Source organism: Peromyscus leucopus, chromosome 9, assembly GCF_004664715.2.
Source record: "Peromyscus leucopus breed LL Stock chromosome 9, UCI_PerLeu_2.1, whole genome shotgun sequence".
Taxonomy (NCBI): Eukaryota; Metazoa; Chordata; class Mammalia; order Rodentia; family Cricetidae; genus Peromyscus; species Peromyscus leucopus.
In genome coordinates this window covers 78,168,439-78,192,226 of record NC_051070.1, presented here as the reverse complement: position 1 = coordinate 78,192,226, position 23,788 = coordinate 78,168,439, and the positions used below count along the sequence as shown (strand labels likewise).

At 44.2% G+C, this 23,788-nt stretch overlaps 1 protein-coding gene across 7 annotated transcripts in view; it reads right to left on the bottom strand.

Annotated features, from left to right (window-relative positions):
• The window catches only part of Fermt2 (fermitin family member 2), a 75,666-nt gene that overhangs the window by 50,277 nt on the left and 1,601 nt on the right, over window positions 1-23,788 (bottom strand). The window lies entirely within an intron of this gene.

The window sequence follows — 23,788 nt, the reverse complement described above, 5'->3', positions numbered from 1 at the left end:
AGGAGGGAGGGAGGGGAAGGCTTGTAATAAGAGTCACCCCGGGACTAAAGCAATGGCTCAAAGCACTTGCTGCTCTTGCAGAGGACACACGTGAATTTCATTCCCAGCACCTACACGGCAGCTCCCAGAGATCTGGAACTCCAATTCCAGGGGTCCACTGCCCTCGCCTGGCCTCCTTGTGTACCAGGAATGCCCGTGGTGTACACACATACACATGTGGGCAAAACATCCATACACATAAGAAAAATACAAACAAATCTTTTTTAAAAAGTTACTGAGCCAGGTGGTAGTGGTGATATGCCTTTAATCCCAGCACTCAGGAGACAGAGGCAAGTGGATCTTGATGAGTTCAAGGACAGCCTGGTCTAAAAAGCATGCATTCCGAGACAGCCAGGGCTACACAGAGAAACCCTGTATTCAAACCCCAAAAATAAATAAATTAATTATTAATTAATTTTTAAGAAATCACTGTAATTTCAAAAATCCTGAAGATGTGGACAACTTTGAGAAAAATGACTTATTTATGGAATGGGGGTGGGGAGTCCCAGGAAGAGCACTGTAGGGGGTGAGGGAGGCAGTTCTGAGTGGCCAGGAGCTCACTAACCCTTGTGGAACACTGCCATCCATTCCTTCTGAGAAGAAAAGGCCGTGGCTTGGTATTTATCCTCTTCCTGGGTTAAACATTGTTCTGGGGTCATTAAATGCCCAGAACTTCCGGGCTACCTCTCTAGTGGCCTAGGACCATGCACTCCACAGGCATACTGCAAATCTAGAAATCTCCATGCTTTAGCAAAAGAAGCCGCCTCCGGCATGTCAGGAATCTGTCCACACAGCTGCCGGTGAACCGGAGTGGGGGCAGTTCCTCAGCACCTGCTTCCAGCCTGAAATAAACGCTGACTGATGGGAAGTGCAGCTGCTGGACAGGGCTAGCAAGGCAGAGGCATGCTTTCAGCCATAACAAAGGGCAGACTCAAACAATGTCAAATGTGGTCCAGAGTAAGTGCTTAACAGAGAGGCCGGACGGGGAGCGATCTGAAACAGAGGCCACACTACACATGCATTCTGACAGAGAGGCAACTTGTTCCAGACCACAAAAGTTACGAGTGGTCAAAAATTGCACTTCTGAAGACCTCAAGTAAGATGTGAAGTTAGAGGTGGCGACCTATGGATGGCTGAGGGACCAAAGGCACCATCTCCTGGCTTTCTGGTGTCCCCAGGAGCTAAAAATGGGTTTCAGTGGCCATAAGTAGTTGTGTGGCACAAGGCCACACTCATCTGAAGGCATGACTATATCTGCCTTCAACATCAATGTCATCCTGACGGGCAAGCTGTGGTCCTCAGGCCTGATATACAACATTGTGAACGCTCTCCACATTAGCAGTGTTAGAGTAAACTTCATCAGAGGAGGACACAGTGAAGTCTCATCTGTCCCCTCCCCACGATGAACTGTACCCTGAAAGCGAGAGTCAGAATAAAAAGAAAAGAAAGAAACCCACAAAACCCTCAACGCTCTATCAACCAGTCTTCAGACTGGGCCCAGGGCACAAACCTTCCCCAAAGCCCACTTTCCTTCTTTTCCATTTCCCATCAGACACCGTGTCAAGGTCTGTAAGAGGCACAGCTCACACAGTAGCACAGAAACGGCCTATTTATAAACCACAAGTGCAGCGCTGTTCTTCTCTTTAAAGCCTGCTCTCTGGGCCAAAGCCAATTCTACCTGGCTCTTCCGAGAAGGAGCAGCCTGCCTGCAGCCAGCAGGGATAAACAGGGACAACACGCGATAGATACAAGGACCAGAAATCCTGCGTGGGCTTCACCCACTGTACAATAGAAGCTCTTACCAAGGGCAATGCAAGTGAGACCTGATGTGTTTTATCCACAAGAAAAGGACCTGAGCTTAATTCCCCGGCCCCTAGAGAGAGGAGGGCTAATGGAGCACCTGATCTCGGCACCGCCGGGGAAGAGACAGATGTATCTATCAGCTGGAGCTCCATGGTTAGCTTGTCTTGCTAGTGTCAGTGAACTTCCGGCTCAGCGAGAGACTGTCCAGAAGAACAAGGTGTAGAGTGGTGGAGGTCAAGAGTGGTGGTGCACACCTTTCATCCGGGGACTCGGGAGGCACAGACAGGGAGTCTACACAGTGAATTTCATTCCAGGATAGCTAGGGCTACTTAGAGAGACTATGTTAGTTTGGATTACTATTGCTGTGATGAAACACCATGACCAGAATCAAGCTGGGGAGGAAAGGACTTATATGGCTTGTGCTTCCACATCCACAGTCCATCACCAAAGGAATGCAGGACAGGAACTAAAAAAGGTGGGACCCTGGAGACAGGAGCTGATGCAGAGGCCATGGAGGGGTGCTCTTACAAGGTTTTGCTCAGCCTGCTTTCTTACAGAACCCAGGTCCTCCTCCATCAATCACTAATAAAGAAAATGCCCAGAGGCATTTATTTTCTCAATTGAGGCTCCCTCCTCTCTGATGTGTGTGTTGAAATGACATAAAACTAGCCAGGACAGAAACCTGTTTCAAAGGGGGGAAAAGTGACAGATGACACTTGACATTGTATCTGGCATGCATGCAGCATCCAACATGTGCACGCACACACACACACACACACACACACACACACACACACTGCAAAAAGAAAAACAAAGTTGGAAGGTGGATAGAAGAGGAATTGTGAGCCTGGAGCATATATTAAAACAGTGGACACTCTGGTATTACAGGAGTGTGCGCTACAGCATCTGTGTGGAGCTCAGAAGACCATTCACAGAATCAAGGAGCCACCTTTCTGTGGGTTCCCATGACCACAGAGCCATCTCCCTAGCCTCTCCAGTAGCACTCTTAGGGACAACGGGCTACTGACCTAGTCGGTGGTATTTCTCACCACAGAATATCACACAGCAGGCGTAAAACAATACATGGATGGTCTCTGTTAACCCGTGTGTCAAAAGGCACTGTTCCAGAACTAGAGATGGTTGGTGCTGGGTGACAAAGCTGTGGTATCTGAAGGAGACTGATGACCAGAGGGCTGCTGTCAGCAGGTGAGGACTCCAGGCAGCAGGACCCTTGTTTGCTGTACAAAGTTGTCCAGGTTTTACTGTGAGTGTGACATAAGCCACTTAGTGACTTTCCATCTGCTCAGCACTGGAAATGCCTGAGCAGCATTAAAAAAATTTTTTTTTAAGTCTAAGCAATTTTTAAAAATATTGATGCCTGGACCTATCTGCACACCAGAGCTATTTTGCTTGTGGACAGATGTCTATGTTTGCTTTGGGTTTAGTTGGGGGTGGGCAGATAAAGGTGACTGTCTCCTACCACCACCTTAGATCAACTATGTCAAGATAGGTCTGGAAGTGCTCTGAAGCAGGCTGACCTATGCTTCATAATAGTGTGTTCACCGAGAAGAGTGCAAAATGAACAAGAGCTGGGTGAGAACACAGCAACAAGGGAGACATGGTGGCTCTGATATTCTGCTATGGTGAGGGGCAGGCCAGCAGGGGACAGATGGTCAGAAAAGGGACGGCAGGTCCAAGGAGTCCTTTAGTTTGGGTTTTCGGAAGGGAAAGACATTATAGCATTATTGTAACAATGACTGGGATGACTGGGATGACCGTGGGGCAGTCTCCACGGAGCATCCCATAACCAGCTCCTTATGGCAGCAGCCGAACACATCCTCTCTATTCATGAAGACAAAACAAGGTTTCACATCCGTAGAGAGCCTGAGAAGGGCACACTACTTTACAAGCAACTCCAAAGACAAGGCCCAAAGCCAATCAATGCAGGTCAGAAGCACAACTCAGGAGAGGCAGGTTTACTGTGCTGACAGACTTCCCGCTGAGAGAGGGAGACTCACAAACAGGCTTCAATGGAAGAGAAGTCAAGCTACCACGCTGCTGTTACTGACTGGAAATTTACTTTTTACTATTGCTCTAGTTAAAAGAACTGGCTTTTCAATGATTGCTCTCGTAACCAAGCACCTCTGCCTCATGGCAAATGACTGGATGTTCCCAGATGGAAGAAAGTACGTTTATGGAAGTTGTAAAGGTCTAAGGAAGTGATTTCAGGTGTGTAGAAAACGAGACTTAAAGATTATAATATGGCATTAAGACTTCAAAATTCAAAGTTTAACATTAATCAATTGAGTTCTGGTAGACTGTTAATCTGGTCTTGGTAACAAAAGCACTGGCTGCTATTACAGTCACAGGCTCCAAGTTTTACATTTTCTTGGGTTGTTTACGAAAGACTTAAAGTGCTGAAAACACCTCTCTCCCCTCTCTATACCCAGCCCTCAGGACAGAGGACGCGCCCTTATCCCAGGACCGTCTCCAGGTCCTCAAGCTCTTCTCCTGTGTCTTCTTCCCTGCTGAGAAATTTCTTACTACAAATCCATGTTTATGCTTCTACTACACGGGTAACTTTTCAGGCTTTGTTTTGCTATGGCTACTTCAGCTGTTAACTGCTTATTCTACAAAGAGGATTTCAGTGCAGATTACAGACAGCGATCATGCTAATACCTTCACACACACACACACACACACACATATGTATGTATGTATGTATGTATGTATGTATGTATGTATGTATGTATGTATATGTATATGTGTATGTATGTATGAGAAGGCTCCCACTCAGTTGACAGACAACATCCAGCAATCAACTGCAGAGCCCACCAGGGAGCCCTAATCATGATGAAAACCAGTGTGAACCAGTCCGGCCAACGCAACTGCACCTTGTTTCCTCAGGCTTGGTCTGCAAGCCAGATGCTTCTGATGGAATTTCCAAGTCTCCTGCCATTACCTGACTCCCCTCCCCCTCCCCACCTCTGACCAGCATTCCAGCCTTTCTGGGCCCTCCCCAGCTGTGAAGCGGCCAGAGTTTACCCTCTTAGTCAACAAAAGGCTGGAATGTCAGGTCTAAAGGAAACTCCAATTCCCCAAACTCCAAGTCCTGGTGAGTAGGGACTGAGGGAGCCTGGTGGCTAGCATTGACTTTGATATGCTGATAGGCATCACAGGTATATGTCAAGGAAGAGCCATATGTGTCCCTCTGCCAGAGGTAAGGGAAATGACTCCTTTTGGGAACCTGTTTCACAAGTTCCTGAGGAATGCTGGCTTTTATCTGGCCACCAGAAATCCTTCTAGAGCACAGTTTGAATTGGGCCAAGACTGACATATGCACTGCCTTTGGAGTTTGGAGAATTGGGGTTTACTCAGGGCCTGATAACCAGTCTCACTGACATTTACTACAGATTAGAGAGGGCAGATAGGAGGAGTGGAGGAGAACCACGCGGCTCTCAGGTTGAGTGACGCACCTGAACATTTCCAACAGAAAACAAGGACCATTCAGGAGTGAGAAAGAAGACAGGCGGGACTTCAGAGGAGAGTTACTAAATAAAGTCTGCAACTAAGAACAGCAACCTGTCCGTAAGACATACTGGTGCTAGCCAGGCATGATGGCACATGCCTTTAATCCCAGCACTTAGGAAGCCGGGGCAGCCTGGTCTACATAGTGAGTTCTAGGACAGCCAGGGCTACATAGTGAGACACTCAAGACAACACCACAACCAAAACCCCCCCAAACAAAAAAACAAAAAGACATACTGGTGTAACAGTGGCACAGATATCATGGGAGTAACCAACTACTTCTTGATTGGATTTCAGGCCTACTCCTTTAGACTGAACACATATCTGACACTGATAAAGTGGCCAAGAACGTGAGAAAAATAGGTCACAGGCTTAGAGGAAGTAAACATACTACTGTTCTGCTTAAGGAACACAGCCATGAAATGACACCTAATGACGTCCTGCTGAACCCACAGACTGGGGCTTTGCTCAGCCCTCTTTCTGTGGATGGGGCCAACACAGAGACCCACAACTGACAATGTGCAGAGGGCAAGAGACTTGGAGCACCAAGTTCTAAACAGGAGGTTTTCATCAAAGCCCTCCTCTTGCTCAGGGATCCATGCAGAGGAGGGGGGGGGAGTTTTAGGAGTCGAAGGGAAACGGTGTCTTCCAGATACAACAGGACTGATGCACATATGAACTCTCACACTGTGGCAGCACTGTACAGGTTCAAGACAAATGGGGTCCCAGCACTGGGACGGGAGTGGACAATCAGCCCTCCCAGCTTCGCCTTCCAGGTAGCTGTGGTAGGGACTGGTACATACCCTCACACATGGCCAGGTACAGCCACTTCTGCGGATTTCGTGTGGGTGTGAGTGTAAGTGTAGCACAAGCTATCTGACCGGCCTCCCGAAGGACTCCCGGTCCCTGTTTTAAGTGTGGTAGAGAAGGCCACTGGGCTCATGCCTGCCCTGCCCCAAGAGGGCCACCATCTATCTGGACCTTGTCCAAAGTGCCACCAAGAGGGACGGTGGTCAGTTGACTGCCCCCGTACATCTCGTGGCATGGGGACATCGAATGATGACCACCCTCCAGCCGATCTCCTAGGCTTGGCAATGGACGAGGATTGAAGGAGCCCTGTTCCTGGCCCCGACCACAGCCATCTCTCACAGGGAACCTAGGGTAGCCATTACAATATCAGGGCGATCCATTTCCTTCCTTTTGGACATTGGAGCCACTTACTCAATCCTGAGGGAGTTTGGGGTCCCACCTCTCCTCATTCCCCTATTGTCAGGGTAGGGGGACAGCCTTACCTACCTCACTAGACCCCACCACTTAATTGTATTTTCAAGGGGTATCCCTCTCACCCACACATTTTCAGTTGTGCTAACCTGCCCTGTGCCCCTAATGGGAAGAGATTTTCTAGCTAAGGTAGGAGCTTTTATTTCATTTGCTCCCCCCATGTACCTTCCTCCAGAGTCATCAGAAGCGCCTCTCCTCCTCCTCCCCACCTAGTTTACTAGCTCTAACATTTCATTTCCCTTGGCAGCCTCTCAGGTGGACCCCAAAGTCCAGGACACCCAGAACCCTTCTATTGCTAGGCACCATCCCCCTATTATTATCCAGTTGCAGGACCCTACCAGGTACATTACCCAAGCTCAGTACCCTCTCTCCCTCCAGAGCCTTAGAGGACTTAAGCCTATCATTTCCTCAGGAAAAAGATGCTCAGCCCAACCTCTTCACCTTTTAACACCCCCATACTTGCAGTTAAAAAGTATAATAGCAGAGAACTAAACATTATAATAGATTTTAAATTCCCCGTGGCTGCTTCTTAATATGTTTAAAAATTCGTCCAAGCTCCAGAGCTAGCTTGAATCCATCTGGACAGGTCAGACCCACTTCAGCTTGTCAGACCCAAACAATCACCGAGCCCAAAGCAGCAGAAGGCTGCTTTGGATGAAGTCCCTAAGCCGTGGAGGACAATCCACTACCTCAGAACATCCGGCTACTTCAAATGCTACTTCCCTACCTCAAATGTTAATCGATGCCCACCGAGTCAGCTGGAAGCAGTTTTGGAGGCCATGGCGTCCTCATTCCCATTCACCTGCCATTTTTTTTATTAAAAACAAAGAGTCTGGGATGTTAGAATTCCTGGCCACTCCTCCAGCTACATGACTGCACATGTGCTGTCCAGTATCAATGCTCAGTCATCCTAGGGCCTTACATCCTACATAATCTGTGCGCTGCATGATCATGTAATCTGCGCAGTGTGGTCACGCAATCTATGCGCATGCATGGTGTAGCTATGTAGGCTCATATGTGCATGTGCTGGGGGGGGGGCTTATAAAAAGCAGGTCCCACCTATTCCTTCCCTCTCTTCCTGAACGGTCATTCCACAGGCCTATGCACACTCTCTGTGTTCCCTTCCCTTAATAAACTCTTAGAGTGGGTTTTGTTGTGCCTCGTGGCTTCTCTCACATGGTAAACAGTGCTGCTTAATAAATAACATTGTGCTACTTAATAAATAACAATACCCACAGCCCCTTTTACTGCTCAAAAAGGATCTCTGTAGGTTGCTCCAGTTGGCCTTAAACTCACCCTATAGCTTTGGCAGTCCTTGGACTTCTGAGTATTCAAACAACATTCCAGTGGCTAGGATAACAAGTTTGTACCACACCAAGGCCCAGTTTGGAAACCTATTTTTACAATCTCCCTTAGTTAACTTTTATAATGCAAATTTCATCATTTTACTTCTAATGAAAAACTTGAAAGTCTCGGCTGACAATGTCTAAACTCCTCAATGAGTTACACAAATCTTTCAGTGTGAGGGTTCTTCCATCCCAAGTCCTCTGACCCAGTTACAGAACAAGGTGTTTTTGGTCTGCCTGACTTGATACCTTTCCCTTCATCTCTATCCCCAAACTAGTCAACACCCTGTTCTCCCTTGACCCATTTTGTCAATGCAGCTGAGATTAGCTTAGGGTCCTGAACTCTTCAAGTGTGCTTGTGTGTAGATGTTTGTATGGGTGTACACACATGTGACGTCAAGAGTTTGATACTTAAGGGCGTCTTCCTTAACTGCTCTCCTGGTGTGTGTGTGTGTGTGTGTGTGTGTGTGTGTGTGTGTGTGTGAGAGAGAGAGAGAGAGAGAGAGAGAGAGAGAGAGAGAGAGAGAGAGAGCGAGCGCACTCATGCTATACGGAAGTCAAATGACAATTTTCAGGAGTGGGTTCTCTCCTATCACAGGTTTTAGGGATTAACTGAGGTCTTCAGTCTAAAACACACAGCTCACGGTTTCAGCTAGACTGCCTGTCCAAGTCCTGACTGCCTCCCGAGCACTGGGATTATAGGCATGCCCTCAACTGGGCCCAACTCTCTGTGGGTTCTGGAGAATCGAACTTGGGTTTTCATGTTTGCACAGCAAGTACTCCCTGAGCCGTCTCCCCAGCCCAGAATGCACACTCAAGGCACGGAAACAGCATCTTTCATGCTATGCTAAAGTCATTCTATTTTCTAAATGTGTATCAACATTTTACTCTTTATATTCTTGTTGCTATTGTTGGTGTTTTGTTGTTGTTTGTTTTTGTTTTTGTTTTTCCCTTGAGACAGGGTTTCACTGTGTAGCCCTGGCGGGACTGGAACTCACTATGTATGTAGATTAGGCTGGCCCTGAACTCAGCGGTCTGTCTGCCTCTGCCTCCCAAGAGCTACTCTTCGTATTTTCAAAGTCACTCTGAGCTGGTGGCACAGGCCTGCACTCACAGCTACTTGGAGGCTGAGGCAGAAGGATCACAAATTCAAGGCCAGCCTGCACAACTTAGTGACAACCTGTTAAAATACAAACGTTTTTAAAGAACTGCAGCTCAGTGGAGGAGTTCTTGCTCAGCAGTGACAGGTCCTGGGTTCAAGCCCCAGTAGCCAGGGCAAGGCAAGGGGGATCGGTACCATCAAGGATTTCTGAGATCATCCTTTATACACATGCACTTCTGTTTGTGCGTGCATGGGGACATCTCTGTTACACTGTCTTCTCTTTATGCCGTAAGTTCTGTCTTTACCAAGTTCCACTGGCTGCATCTGAGTCTCCGGAGCGGCAAGAGCACCCAGGTGCCCAGGTTGGACCACCTGTGCAGTAGCTCTGTTTGCACGGTTCGAACCTCACACCCTGTGCCTCCCCACTGCGGCGGGCTGTGCTTTTATCTTCACTAATCAGTTTCCTCTTTCGATTATCCGTTTTTATACAACAACACAGAAATGTATCACCTGGAGACAAGAGGCCACACTAGGACACATTTTGCCGTCTCTGTGTAAACAGAGCCAATCACGGACAGAATATGAAGAGGTGTCGTGACTGACGTCACTCACTTATCACCACTGAAGAGCCAGTGGCACAAACTGCCCTTCCCACAATCAGTCACAGTTCAAGTTCAAGGAAGCAAAATGTGAGTTGTGTTGCTGGGTAACCGGTGCAGTGTAAGTTACAGTGGCAAGGGTGTACTGATGGAAGAGCACTGTTTTGAAAAGTCCATGTCCTACTTTAAAATGTGAACTTATAGTCTACATGCCACTCAAGCCGCCAGCGATTTCCAGGGAAGCCTGGCATTCCGTCAGAGCTAAAGGCAGTATTAGCTGACATGAAGGTTTCTGAGGTTAACTATGGGGTCACAGAAGCTGCTATGGAGTGAGGACTTGGATCTCTTCACTCTCGCTGTAGAAACCCTACTCCCCAGGGTGACAGCACCGGAAATGGGGCTTCAGGGAAGAAAGCAGGGCAGAGGGCAGGGCTCTGCTGGTGGCCTCGGTAACTCCAGAAGTCAGGACAAAGCTGGGTGCCCCTCCCTCCAGAGGAGAGACACCAGGCTGGCTGGGAACTCTCTGTCACCGGAACTGTGAGGACTAACTCTTGCTAAAGACAAACAATTCCGGATATTTGTTATGAGTAACAGAAAAATAAACTTCTAATAAACAAACACTGACTATTATTTCTTCTACATAACTAACAAAACAAAAGTTAGGAATGTACCTGTGGTCTACACTTGCAATCCCAGCACTCTGAATTAAAAGTTGGAGGTTCGGTTGTCACTGTATGCCATTTCAAAACCATCCCCGCCACCATGGCCCAAACTTAACACAAGCTGGAGTTATCTAAGAGGAAACCACAACTGAGAAAATGTCTCCATAAGACAGCCTGTGGGCAAGTCTGTGGCCCATTTTCTTAATTACTGGTTAATGTGGGAGGGCAAAGCCCACGGTAGGTAGTGCCACCCTGGGCTGGTGGTCCTCTGTGTTATAAGAAAGGAGACTAAAATACCAGCACTCAGGAGACAGAGGCAGGTGGATCTCTGTGAGTTCAAGGCCAGCCTCATAGTGAGTTCCAGGACTGCCAAGGCTACATAGTGAGACCCTGATTCAAAATACCAAAAAAGAAAAAGAAAGAGAAAAAGGAAAAGAAAGAAAGAAAAGTATTCTATGAGGTTGGAGAGATGGCTCGGTGATTAAGAGCACTCACTGGCTGCTCTTCCAGAGGACCAGAGTTCAATTTTTAGCACCCATGTGGCAGCTCACAACTGTCTGTAACTCCAGTTTGAGGAGATTGAATGCCCTTATACAGATATACATGCAGGCAAAATACCAACGCCCAGAGAATTAAAAAGGAAGCTGAGTAAGCCATGGGGAGCGTGGAGGTCTCTGCTTCAGCTCCCGACTCCAGGTTCACCTTGAGTTCCTGCCTTGACTTACCTCAGTGATGGACTGTGATGTGGAACTGTAACCTGAAATAAACCCTCTCTTCCTCAGGCTGTTTTTGGTCATGGTGGTTTATCATTCAACAAAAATTTAACTAAAACACCAGCCTGGGCAATATAGGCAATTCTAGGCCAGTCCTATATATGACAAAACCCTGTCCAAAAGCAAACAAAGCCAACCAACAAAAATCAAGACTCAGAGAACCTTTTGAAGTACAAATACAAAATTAGGTCTATTGATTTCTATTTACCTGACTTCTCTATTTCTATTTGTTATTATACACAAGCTGGAAGTGGCTGAGAAGTTTCTCAGCTCAAAAGAACCATGCAACTATAGAGTGCACACTGTAGACACTACACATTTATCATTTCCAGAGGGTGGCTAACTTTCTATCCAACACTGAAGGCTTACTGCTAATTTGTTCAACCTGCCTTAGTTCCCAGAAGTCCGGGCTCACAATACATGCCCTGCAAATACTCAAAGTGTATCACTAGAGTATATAAACTAGGTAATATTCAACTCACAGAAGAATTAGTGGCATTTGTCCTAAGTGGTCAAAGGCATTAACTAGTTCAAAAGGTAATTTAGTAAGAATACATGGCTTTGACATTCTAAATTTCTCTCAGAAGAAAATACTAACAAATTCTAATACATTGAGATCTGAGCTTCTAAGTCATTGTCCTCTACAAACCCTTTCCTATATTCTGGGCCAGGGTCTCCAGCACACACTCCTCTATTTTATGTACACTGACTTTTGCTACATTTTAGTGATTACTATGAAGAACATCTTTCTTCATGACGGAAAGTGGAAGGATAGTAAGATGTGAGCTAATTTCATTTACTCCAGTATTAAGTGGAGAATAAATGGAGTGTAAGATAGCACTTTGTGTTCCATCAGGTTTTCTTCTGAGAACCCTACATCCTACTCCTCTAGGATAATCTATAATACACCATGATGCTGCACTCTCCCACCCAAGAGTCTTTCTAACTTTTCAATGGGCCCTCCTCAACTACGGCCAGCCATTAGTGTGGTGGTATTGTGTTCCCCAAAATATCGTGTACCTTAATAAACTTATCTGGGGTCAGAGAACAGAAAAGCCACTAGTTAGGCAGTGATAGCACACGCCTTTAATCCTAGCATTCCAGAGACAGAAATCCCTCTGGATCTCTGTGAGTTCAAGGCCACATTGGAAACAGCCAAGCATGGTGACACACGCCTTTAATCCCAGAAAGCCAGCCTTTAATCCCAGAGAGTGGTGGTAGAAAGAAAGATATATAAGGCGTGAGGACCAGAAACTAGCAGCATTTGGCTGGTTAAGCATGTGGCTGGTTAAGCTTTCAGTCTTCTAGCAGCAGTCCAGCTGAGATTCATTCTGGATGAGGACACAGAAGCTTCCAATCTGAGGAAACAGGACCAGCTGAGAAGTTGGCCAGGTGAGGTTAGCTGTGGCTTGTTCTGTCTCTGTGATCTACCAGCATTGACCCCAATAACTGGCCTCGGGTTTGATTTTATTAATAAGAACTTTTAAGATTCATGCTACACATTAGTTATGCTTCTAAGGCCCCATCATCTTCCTGTACCAGGGCACAAGTCATCTGGCATTTATTTCTTAGCCAGTCTACCAACTCAAAGTAACCTATCTCATTTTGTTATCAGAAAGCAGCTCCCGGTGACAACAGGAAGGACTTATTAAAATAGCGCTTACCCCTCCATATTTACTACTGTTCCTGGGAAAGATGGATTCATGTACTTCTTCACCCCACACAAGTTTCATACTCCATACCTCTGTAACATGATGCAGCATGAACATACAGAACGTATACATGACTGTCCATCTCACCCTAACATCCCTGTTTTGCAATCAGCATCATCATATAAGGCATTTCTTCCCCAAACCCATATGGTGAGAAACATAACAATGAATTTCAAGAGGAGACCCGAGACAATGATAACCGTCACTGATGGACCCCAAGACAATGATAGCCGTCACTGATGGACCCCAAGACAATGATAACCGTCACTGATTGACCCCAAGACAATGATAACCGCCACTGATGGACTGCTTTACCCTAGGAGGTCAAGTATAATAGGATCCCCACTTCACTTACATGACAGTTAAGGCACAGGGACCCTAAGAAAATTCGCACAAGACCATAAAACATACATTATCAAGCTAGTATTCAAACACACATGGTCTCACTTTAGGGATGTAATCAGACATCATACTATTAAACAGAATTGGTGAAAAAAAAATCTTCCAAAGTAGTTTTAACAAACAACTACATCTAAGATTTCTGATTAAGCACTACAATTAGAATATTTTAAATTATTTCTCACACTCATGAGTTTGGTTTGCACAGTACTTGAAATACCGCACAGTATTTTTCTGAGACGGGGTCTTACTGTGTAGCCCTGGCTGACTTTGAACTTGCTACATAGAGCAGGCTGACCAAGAACTCAGGTTATCTGTGGGCCTCTGCCGCCCAAATGCAGGACTAGAGCTATGTGCCACAAAATTGGCTGAAGGATGTTTTTACTGACTACCAGAGATATTTAGTCAAAATACTAACTTTAAGTAAGTGAGGAATCTAAGTTAAGTGAGACTAAATAAACCTACAGTACAGCTCTGGCCATGTCTTTTAAAAAGTTCTTAACTGCTAGAGGGGGGAAAAAAAAAGACATTTTTAACCAGAATACTAAGTTTACAGAAATAGCCTCTATGATGGTTCAGTACATACTGTAACATAAAATTTACTAGTTGTAAAACTTCATATTTAACTCTTCATAATATTACTAACATTAATACAAGGTAGTTCAGTAAAGCTCCATGTATTTCTCATATTGGTAGAGAATAAATGAGTACTAGTTGGCTTAACTTCATAAAAGACATTTTAATCTGTTACAAAATACTGTTATTTCTCTAGTTCAGCTTGAGAGAAAGCTGCACAGACCACTGTCGGTCTGTCCTGTGATGATGCACATCCCCGTTACAGATGTTCTCACACTGCACCTGGGTTAGCTGATGTAGTCCTTCTCATCACTAAACTAGTAAGGCTGTAGATCACCCCCATTCCACAGAGGAGGGGTGCAGTCCAATGGCACACAGCTCGTTTGTGGCAGTCGGGACTCTGGCTCAGGAGGCTTTCATAGCCACAGACTTTATCCCCACACCGTCTAAAACGTTTGAAAACTGATACAGCAATCACTCGTCCTTTTCAAGTTATTTTTAAATTTAAGGCTTATAAAATCTTTAAGTCAGAACCCCAGAATTACATTAAGGAACATCTCACCACCAACAGAGAACTACAATCGATAACCCCGGCACTTTATTGGTGTTTTACTCATAACTCCAGGTGTTCTATTATGAAAAAGAAGATATCAAAAACATCACTATATTGATGCCTTTAAAAGACCAACCTTTAAAATACCTGATATATTTTTAAATTACATTATAAGATACAGAGCTGGTATGTAGTGGGTAGCTGTTCCCACCATGCCCTGAAGCACCACCCCTAGTGAGGTAGCAGGTAGCCGTTGTGGCCGCTCAGGGGACCCTTAAGACCTGGGCAAGTGCCCTCCTTCTTGAGGGTGCTATCTTGTGGTTTTGGACGCTGGGATGAACCAGGGTAGATCTTGCCAGAGAACAGCTTTGGACTGTTCCTCACCCTTCTAGGATCCTGCGACAAAATCCTTTATTCTGTCTTGTGAGTTAACCCCCAAATAAATTCCTTTGCTCATTAAGCGGACTCCGTGGATTGCTAGCGATATAATCCCATTGCTGGTGTTTTTCAGATGGGTAACCTAGACAAGTGTTAAGGTCATCCAGGGCTGGTCCTCGTGTACCTAGACAGGAGACAAGTCTCAATCCTGAATCCTCGGCAGGGTATGACCCTAACATCCGTAAACCCAACCCTCTTTAAAAAGCAAGGCAGGAGGGTTTCCATGAATTCAAAACCAACGTGAGCTCCATTGTGAGTGCCAGATCAGCCTGGGTTACAGAGTGAAATACTGATGTAAAATATTCTCACTTAAGGAAGCTGGAGAGATGGCTCCGAGTGTAAGGGCAACCGCTGCTCTTCCAGGGGTCCAGGGTTTGATCTTCAGCACTCACATGGTAGCTCCTGCAGAGGACCCAAGTGCCATTCCCAGCGCCCATGCCAGGGGACTCACAAGTGCCTACAAATCCAAGCCAGGCGTCTCTTGAGGCCTCTGCAGGGACCTGCACTTACACATGCACATATTCACACAGAGACATACATATATGCTTAAGATAAAGGAAAGCTTTAAGAAAGAAATAAAAACACAATCCAGGTAAAAAACGGGCTGGGGAGACGGCTCAATCAGTAAAACGCCTGCAATACAAGCACTCAATTAAAAAGCCAGCGTAGTGTGTGCTTAGCATCCTAGCACTGTGTGTGTGTGTGTGTGTGTGTGTGTGTGTGGTTCAGGGATCTCTGGGCCAGCAAGGCCAGTTAGCTTCATTTACAAACACATATGCACTACAGCAAATGAGCACTTTGAAAAGTACACCAATGCCATTACTCATTCCAGACACTCTACCCAAAAGCAAAATCAGTTCTCAGAACAGCTAACACGAGAACAAATTCAACAACGAACCCTGACTACTGTGCTGAGGTGGACTAGAACCAACCAGAACTCTCATACGCTACTGACAGGTGTGCAAAAATGACTCTGGACAAGCTTCGTGGTTTCTTCTAACATTAGGTGTATATTTTAGCCCATCCATTCCACTCCTCACCAAAGAGAAATGAGAAACTATGTCCACACATATGTTTGTGGCAACCCTCTTCACAATCTCCCAAAACTGCAAACAACTCACATGTCTTCAATGACTGATAAAACCATAGAGCACATCCAAGCTGGGTGGTGGTGGCACACACCTTTAATCCTAGCAGTCAGCAGGCAGAAGCTGGTGGTTCTCTGAGTTTGAGGTTGGCCTGAGACCAGTCTGGTCTACAGAGTTCTAGGACAGCCAAGGCTACACAGAGAAACCCTGTCTCTAACCACCCCCTACACACACACGCACACACACACACACCACTATAGTACACATCCATTCCACAGACTACCATTCCACAATAAAAGCTATTGACATGTTCAAATTCACCAAAGGGCCAAACTGTATCAAGAAACCAGGTTCAAAGAGTTACATCGGTATGTTCCACGCACAAGGCTCCCCAGAAAAGGCAAACCAGCAATGGTTTAAGGACCTCAGGCTGGGGAGGTAGGTTAACTATGGAGGAGTACCAAGAAACTTGGGGCTTATTTCTATTTATTGATTATGGTAGTTTAACATGACTGAATTTTTTTAAAGCCCAGAACATTATATTCAAGGACTATTTTTGCTTTGTGTAAATTATACCTGAAAAGGCTTGCACATGTTAAGAAAGATAGTAGGGCTAGAAATGTAACTGAGTTGGCCGAGTGACTGCCTCCCATGCAGAAGCCCTGGGTTTGATCGCTAGCTCTACATTCACTGGGCACACAGATGCACACGTGGAATCCCAGACCTGGGAGACCGAGGAAGTAGGATCACATGTCCAAGGTCATCCTCAGCTACCTAAGAGCTCTAGGCCAGTCTCTGCTGCATGAGACACTATCCAAAACAAACAGCAGGGGTATAAAAAGTGCTGGTGTATGCAGTGGTTACAGTCTAATACAGTAATGTTGATAACAAACTATATGTGTCTCAAAATGAAGTACAACAGATAGTAATCTGTAATCACGAATCTAAGTGCAAAATGTCACATCTAAGAACAAAATGCTGGAGAGATGGCCCAGCGGTTAAGATGTCTGCTCTTCCAGAGGACCAGGGCACACACACGGTAGTTCACAACCATTCCTAACTCCAGTTCTAGGAGATCCAAGGCATGTACATGGTGCACATACATACATAAAGCCAAAACATTCATATGCAATAAATTTTTAAAAAATCTTTAAAAAATATAATAGTTATTTTAAAACATCTTGCAGAATATTTACTTCATATAAGGCATTAATACTTGGATGTTAATATTTGTATAAAATTATTAAATAAAAATCCTGTACCCATGACTGAAGCTCAGTGGCAGAGTACTTGCTTAGTTAGCATCTGTGAGGCCATGGTTTTGAGTCTCAGCATCAAGAATAAACAAGGAACCTGAATACATTAGCTTTTTCTCAAAGTACTTTCATGACTTTCTGAATAGGCTGTTTACATGTGCCAAGAAATAATTTTACTTCATTCCTTTATTACAAATGAATATAAAACACCACTCTTATAAAATGGATTAAGTAAGGAATTAATTGACCGCTGGCTATAAATTTTTCAAATCCCTGAAATACCATCATCCACTTACTGGTCAATTGCATTTCAGAATCTCAGAAAAATGGCAGTTAAAAAGCTCTTTGTTACATTACAGAGGCAGGTGTGTGTTTCAAAGTGAGGGAAAGAACAGAATGATAGCTATTTTTCTTGTAGTCTAGGAGATGGGAACTCACAGTAATCCCAAACTAAATCCCTTTGAGGTGTACAGTTCTCCTCTCACAAATATGAAACACCCTTCCCCCACTGGCAGTGTATACCCAGAGACTTTCAATGCAAAGTGTACTCGCTGTATTTGTACAGCACTAATAGTTTTTATAAAGCACCTCAATGTAGTAACCCAATTAAGTCTCAACAAAACCTAACCTATGAGAATCTGTTTTCAATTTTTTTTTTTTTTTTTTTTTTGGTTTTTCGAGACAGGGTTTCTCTGTGTAGCTTTGCACCACTCCTGGAACTCACTTGGTAGTAGCCCAGGCTGGCCTCGAACTCACAGAGATCCACCTGGCTCTGCCTCCCAAGTGCTGGGATTAAAGGCGTGTGCCACCACTGCCCTGCTAGAGGGCAGTTTTTAAGAGTCAGTTCTCTCCTACCATATAAGTCCTGGGAATTGAACCCAGGCCATCAAGTTAGGCAGCAGGTCTTTACCTGCTCAAGTGTGTCACTGGCCTTGCTTACTTTTTTGAGACAGGGTCTCATCGAGCCTAAACTGGCTTGCAGCTTATTATGTAGCTAACCCTAGACCATCTCCTGGGATTACAGGTATGCACCACCATCCTGGTTTAAGAACTTTTTCATTTTTCCATTTTATAGAAGTCAAGACCCACTCTCAAGGTTGGACTCGTTGCCCACAGATCACACAAATCAGAAAGTGGCAAGGCCAGGAGCTGAAATCAGATCTGCTGGCAAATAGACAAGCATCTTACTGATCTTTGTACACACTAGCACCTAAAACATCTGAGAACAGCTGGTATAGGGGTAATCTACAGCCAATGATGGCTAGAATGCTATTAATAGTGCTGGGTGCAAGGTGAATACCCATAATAATCCCTATACTTGGGAAGTCAAGGCAAGATGATCATTTAAACCCAGGTATCCCAGGCCAGCCAGAGCAGAAAAAGGAGAACACATCACAAAAAGAAAATTAAAATTAAAACCTTTCCAACAGTCTAATCTGAGAGTTAAACTGAATTTAAAGACACAGTCTGTGAAAGAGTACCACACTGATACCTTTGCATTGAAGGGTAAAGCCTGTCTTAGGGAAGGCTGTTTTACAGTGTGGCTATCAAGTCTGGAAATGGACACTGTTACTTTACATGTATCTTAACTGCACACTCTTTCAACTCTGCATTTAGATATTTTGTATAGGAGGCCAGTCTGGTTACAATCAACTCTACTGGGACAAGTAAAATCTGAATGTATTTGAATATGGGCTTATAACAGATGAGAGTATTAAATCAATATTAAATTTCCTGAACTTGATAAAAATGTCCTCTAATCATTTTAAGAGAGAAGCCTTCCTTTTCTGGCCAGAATGTGTTTGATTATTTAAAGACAGGAGGTCATGATGGTAACAACCCGCTCAACCAGCTCTAAAAGCTGTATGATTTCCAGCAATGAAATCAAATGACAAAATGACCCAGTTGAAGATTAAACAGTACTCACTGAGCCCTTCTTGACTTAGTTTTTGAAGTTTTAAAGATGAGTTTTAGATTAAAGTTAAAACTTAAAGGTATTTTCTTTCAAATGATAAAAAGACTTTTCTAACAAGGTCTTTTGTAAATAACTGAATAAAAACAAACATAGCCTTTGCCCCTATAAATAAGTTCATTCTAGTTGGAATCTCACTTATTGGGGCATAAAACATAGCAGATGGAGAAAAAAAAAAAAAAAAAAAACAACCCAGCATCGAAGGCACCACCTTTAACCCCAGCAGGAAGGCAAAGGCTGGAGGATCTACTTAATGAGAACCTGTACTTTTTTTTTTTTTAAAGGAACAAACACCACATAATACACCCGACAAAATAGCTCATACTTTATTGAGGTTTATAAAGAGTACAGTAAAATTTATACTGTCCTCAGTTTTTTTTTTAATGTATTTATTTCTATTTTATGTACATTGGTGTTTTTGCTATGGGTGTCAGGTCCCCTGAAACTGGAGTTAACAGACAGTTGTGAGCAGCCATGTGGGTGGCAGGAATTGAACCTGGGTCCTCTGGAAGAGCAGCCAGTGCTCTTAACCACTGCGCCATCTCTCTAGCCCCTGTCCTCTATTCTTAAAGAGCTTAAAATTTAAAAAAAAAAAAAAAAATTAACATCTTGTTTGGGGGTGTGTGCATGCCACAGTACATGTGCAAAGGTCAAAGGACACCTTGTAGGAGTCAGTTATCCCGAGTTCCAGAAAGTGACCTCAGGTTGCTTGCGGTTGTCACACTTGGCACCAGGCGCCTTTAACCTACTGTGAACCATCTCTCTTGCCCAAAGAGCTTGCAAGTTTTTAAGAAACGGATAAAATTCAATACTGAATTCCTGTGGCTCAGTCACGGTATAGAAACACCGCATAAACGTGCTATCAAATTTAACTGGGATTCAGTTCACTTAGGATTCCCCAGCTGTTCCTGCCACCCACCCAAAGACTTGAAAACATGCCTTAGAACCCTAATACACTTGGGCTGGGAGTTGGTGACCTGCATCACACAGACATTTGCTCCTAAGCCTTCAAAGGGGGAAACAGGATTTTCCCAGCGTGGATACCATCTCCCTTCCTCAGGGAGCCATAAGCATGAGGACTGGAGGAGGGCTTTCCAGTCACGTGGTCGGGGTCGGTCTCTCTCTCTCTCTCTCTCTCTCTCTCTCTCTCTCTCTCTCTCTCTCTCTCTCTCTCTCTCTCTCTCTCTCTGGACACCCAGTCAATCTCTGACCTTAGTGTTTAAGTACTTTACATAATAAAGCTTCTAATGTGAGCCAACTCTTTCAGCAGGCACTCGACTAAAACTTACTTTTAGAGTTCCTGGAGGAAAAGACTAGCTATTTGTATTTCTGGGAGGTGCAATAAATGCACACTCAGAAATCACTTTGAGTAACTTGTAAATAACTTCACTAATACCTTTCTTTAGTTTAGATCATGAATGCTAACTTCACAACCTAACTGGATTCCTCCTGTTCCCCCTTTTGAGAGGTCTCACTACGTAGCCTTGGCTGGCCTGGAACCTCACTGTGTAGACCAGGCTGGCTTCAAACTCACAGAGACCCACTTGCCTCTGCCTCTCAAATGCCGGGACTAAGGGCATGCACCAACCAGGCCTGGCATTCTTCAAATTTTTTAAATCAACTCCATTCACTTCTTTGTTATACCTGAATCCTGAAACGTGTATTTTTGATCTGTATTATCTGATGTGATTTAACCTCAGACTAAGGGGAAATTGGTCTGGTAAACTGACTCCTCCCTTCCAGCTCAGAGCTAGCTGCTGAGATGTCCATTCAGTGAGCTCCACAAAATTATAAATTCCTTACTCACCACTGAAAATGAGTATTTTTAGAAAGGTTCAAAGGTGTAATTGTAAGAATCATCTACAAAGACTTTTGTAAAGTGACTCTAAAACTCAGCAAGGGTTAGTTAGCTCAGAGCACACTAGAAAAAAAGAAAAACCAAACATAACATCAATTAAACATCTCTTTGGTCCTTAAGACTCCTCAGTGCTGACTGGAGTACTGAATCTCCCAGGTCTTAGTCTGTAATTGCTTTCCAGGATCTCCAGAGGAATCCCATCCAATTAAGCCTTTCAGAATTTATTTTTAGATATAATTATCTTAAATTATATCCTTTTATTTTTATAATCCTTATCCTTGATATAGTTTAATTTTTTTCTAACCCCCCCCATCCTCCCACCCCACCCCACCCCGGGGCAAAAAAAGCCAAGTGTGGTGATATGTGCCTTTAATCCTAGTACTTGAGAGGCAGAGGTAGGTGGACCTCTGAGAGTTCAAGGCTAGCCTGGTCTACAGAGCTAGTTCCAGGATAGCCAGGACTACACAAAGAAACCCTGTTTTGAAAAACCAAAACAAAACAAGAAACAAACAGTAAACCACCATCTAGTGGGCCAGTCATGGCAGTGTATGCATGGATCCTAGTACTTTGGAGGCTAAGTTCAAGGATAGCCTGGGCTATACAATGAGTTCCAGGCTAGCCTTGAGTACATAATGAGAAGCTGCTTCAAAACAAACCAACATAACACTTCAACACGTCATATACCTGTATGAAAATGTCCTTATATAATGTAGCACAATTTATAACACACACAATGGAAAAAAAGTAAACTACGCACATTTAAAATTTTAATAACTGTAGTAATAGTTAAAGCATTCATTGTGGCTTTTATAAAGAAATTGATGAAAAAAATTTTTTTCACATACACTGAGGTCTACAATAAGAAGACTGCCTAGGATCAGCCTACAAGGGGTCAATGATACAAGTTTCTGTCTTATCAAAACATAAGTCCCTAAAGTCCATATTGACAGCATATACTCCTCGTTTTCTTTTAAATGTCTACTGCAGAATGACAAATGTACTCCGCACTAGAGGCTTTTCAGATACTTGAAGTAATAAATCTAAGAATCAGGTTCCAGTAACAATCCCTGAAATGCAAATGCTCTTTATAAAACCCCGAAACCCAGTACAAAGGTTTCACTGACACAGCCTAGGAAAGCATCGTTTACCCTCTTGTCTTGGTCTGTTCTTGGCGGAACACTGTGGCTACACAGTAAGCCCTACTGTACGGCTGTTCCCCTTTCTGCTCACACGCATCTTTGAGGACCTCATGACAGCCAAAGAACCCTCTTTCCAGAGCTTCCACACTTAATGCATCAAAGGGAGGGTTCATCCCGGGATCTACTAACTCCAGGGACTCATGGGGTACCATGAATACTGTATGGGGAAGATAGCTTTGAACCATAAAACCTTTGGTAACCATCTACCCTCCACGGAGGGTGAAAAGGGTATCAGACAGGCAGCAGGCGCCTGGAGATACAGGTTAAGGCTCCTGCAGTGGTGTCATTAACTGGTCAGGGCCACAGAGCCTGCTTTTGCTACATGCCCCGTACTGCTGTGCAACCTGAAGACAGCAGAGACTGTACCCTCTCATCCCTACAATGACCTCCGTCTCTTATCCAGACTCTGTAGAGTGCTTTGATCTAGCTAGCCACTGTCGACAAGTAGTCATCAAGTCTACCCTTTAATGCCTTTGGTGATAACGATGCAGGGCTTCAGAAGGCAGCGCATTCCAACTTTAAGACAAATCTGAAAAAACGGCAAAATTCTTTTCTAATTTGACTGGCCTGATTTGTGGACGTTTTTTTAATGGCATCCTACTCTGTGTACCTGTCAAAAGTTTGCTGAAAAATGACTTTCTTTTTGGAACTTAAATCACAAGGGAATCAGTATGGGTTCAACTGAAGAAAGGTACAAAGTTCCCCAATACCCCTTTAGGCTTTTCTATGTAATTAATCTGTATCAGCATTATTTATTAAGATTATAGTTACTCAAAAATAACCTCAATCCTGTCTACAAACAGCTCATTCCCTACAATTCTATTTATAATTGTGATTTCATAACACAGTCAATCAAAGTGATGTAAATATAGTAGAAATCATTATTTATTCATTAAAGCCTTTTTTTGAGAATTCCAACTTGTCTAAGTCACCTTTAACAGATCCTTTATTGCATGATCTTTAAAAAAATTACAATGTACAGCTGGGCTCTGGGCATGGGTAGGGTACCCCTTTAATCTCAGAACTCAGAAGCAGATCTCTGTGAGTTCCAGGTCAAGTCTAGTCTACACAGCAAGTTCCAGGCCAGCCTGAGCTACACAGTGAGCCTCTGTCTCAAATAACAAAAACAAAAATTAACTAAATAATTAAAAACTACGATGTATTAATAAGATCTACTTATCACACATAAGGAAATCTGATACAAATGACCGTTTTCTTGTCAAACAGGAACCATATTGGATAGTTTTCATCCTCAAGTGGAGCTGGACAGAAATGGTTGGTAAATATTTTGCCAACGGTGACTGATTTACTTGAATCAAATAAAAACTGTAAACTGACAGTTCCCTGGTTAAACCAGCAAAATCGAATTCTCAAAAGGCTCCTGGGGGCTCTTTCTTGGGCTGTCTCTAGAGGCAAACAATGGACCCTGTGGAGAAGGCCCCCCTGAGATGAGCGCTTCTTTGGTCCTTCAATAATTAAATTCCCTGCAGGGGCATAAAGCAGGTTCACCTAAATGAATTCAGTCTAATTTTCCAAACTGTTTCAGACTGCTATTTCATTCAAGTTTATATGGTAAATATGCAGCCTCCCCCCCACCCATAAGA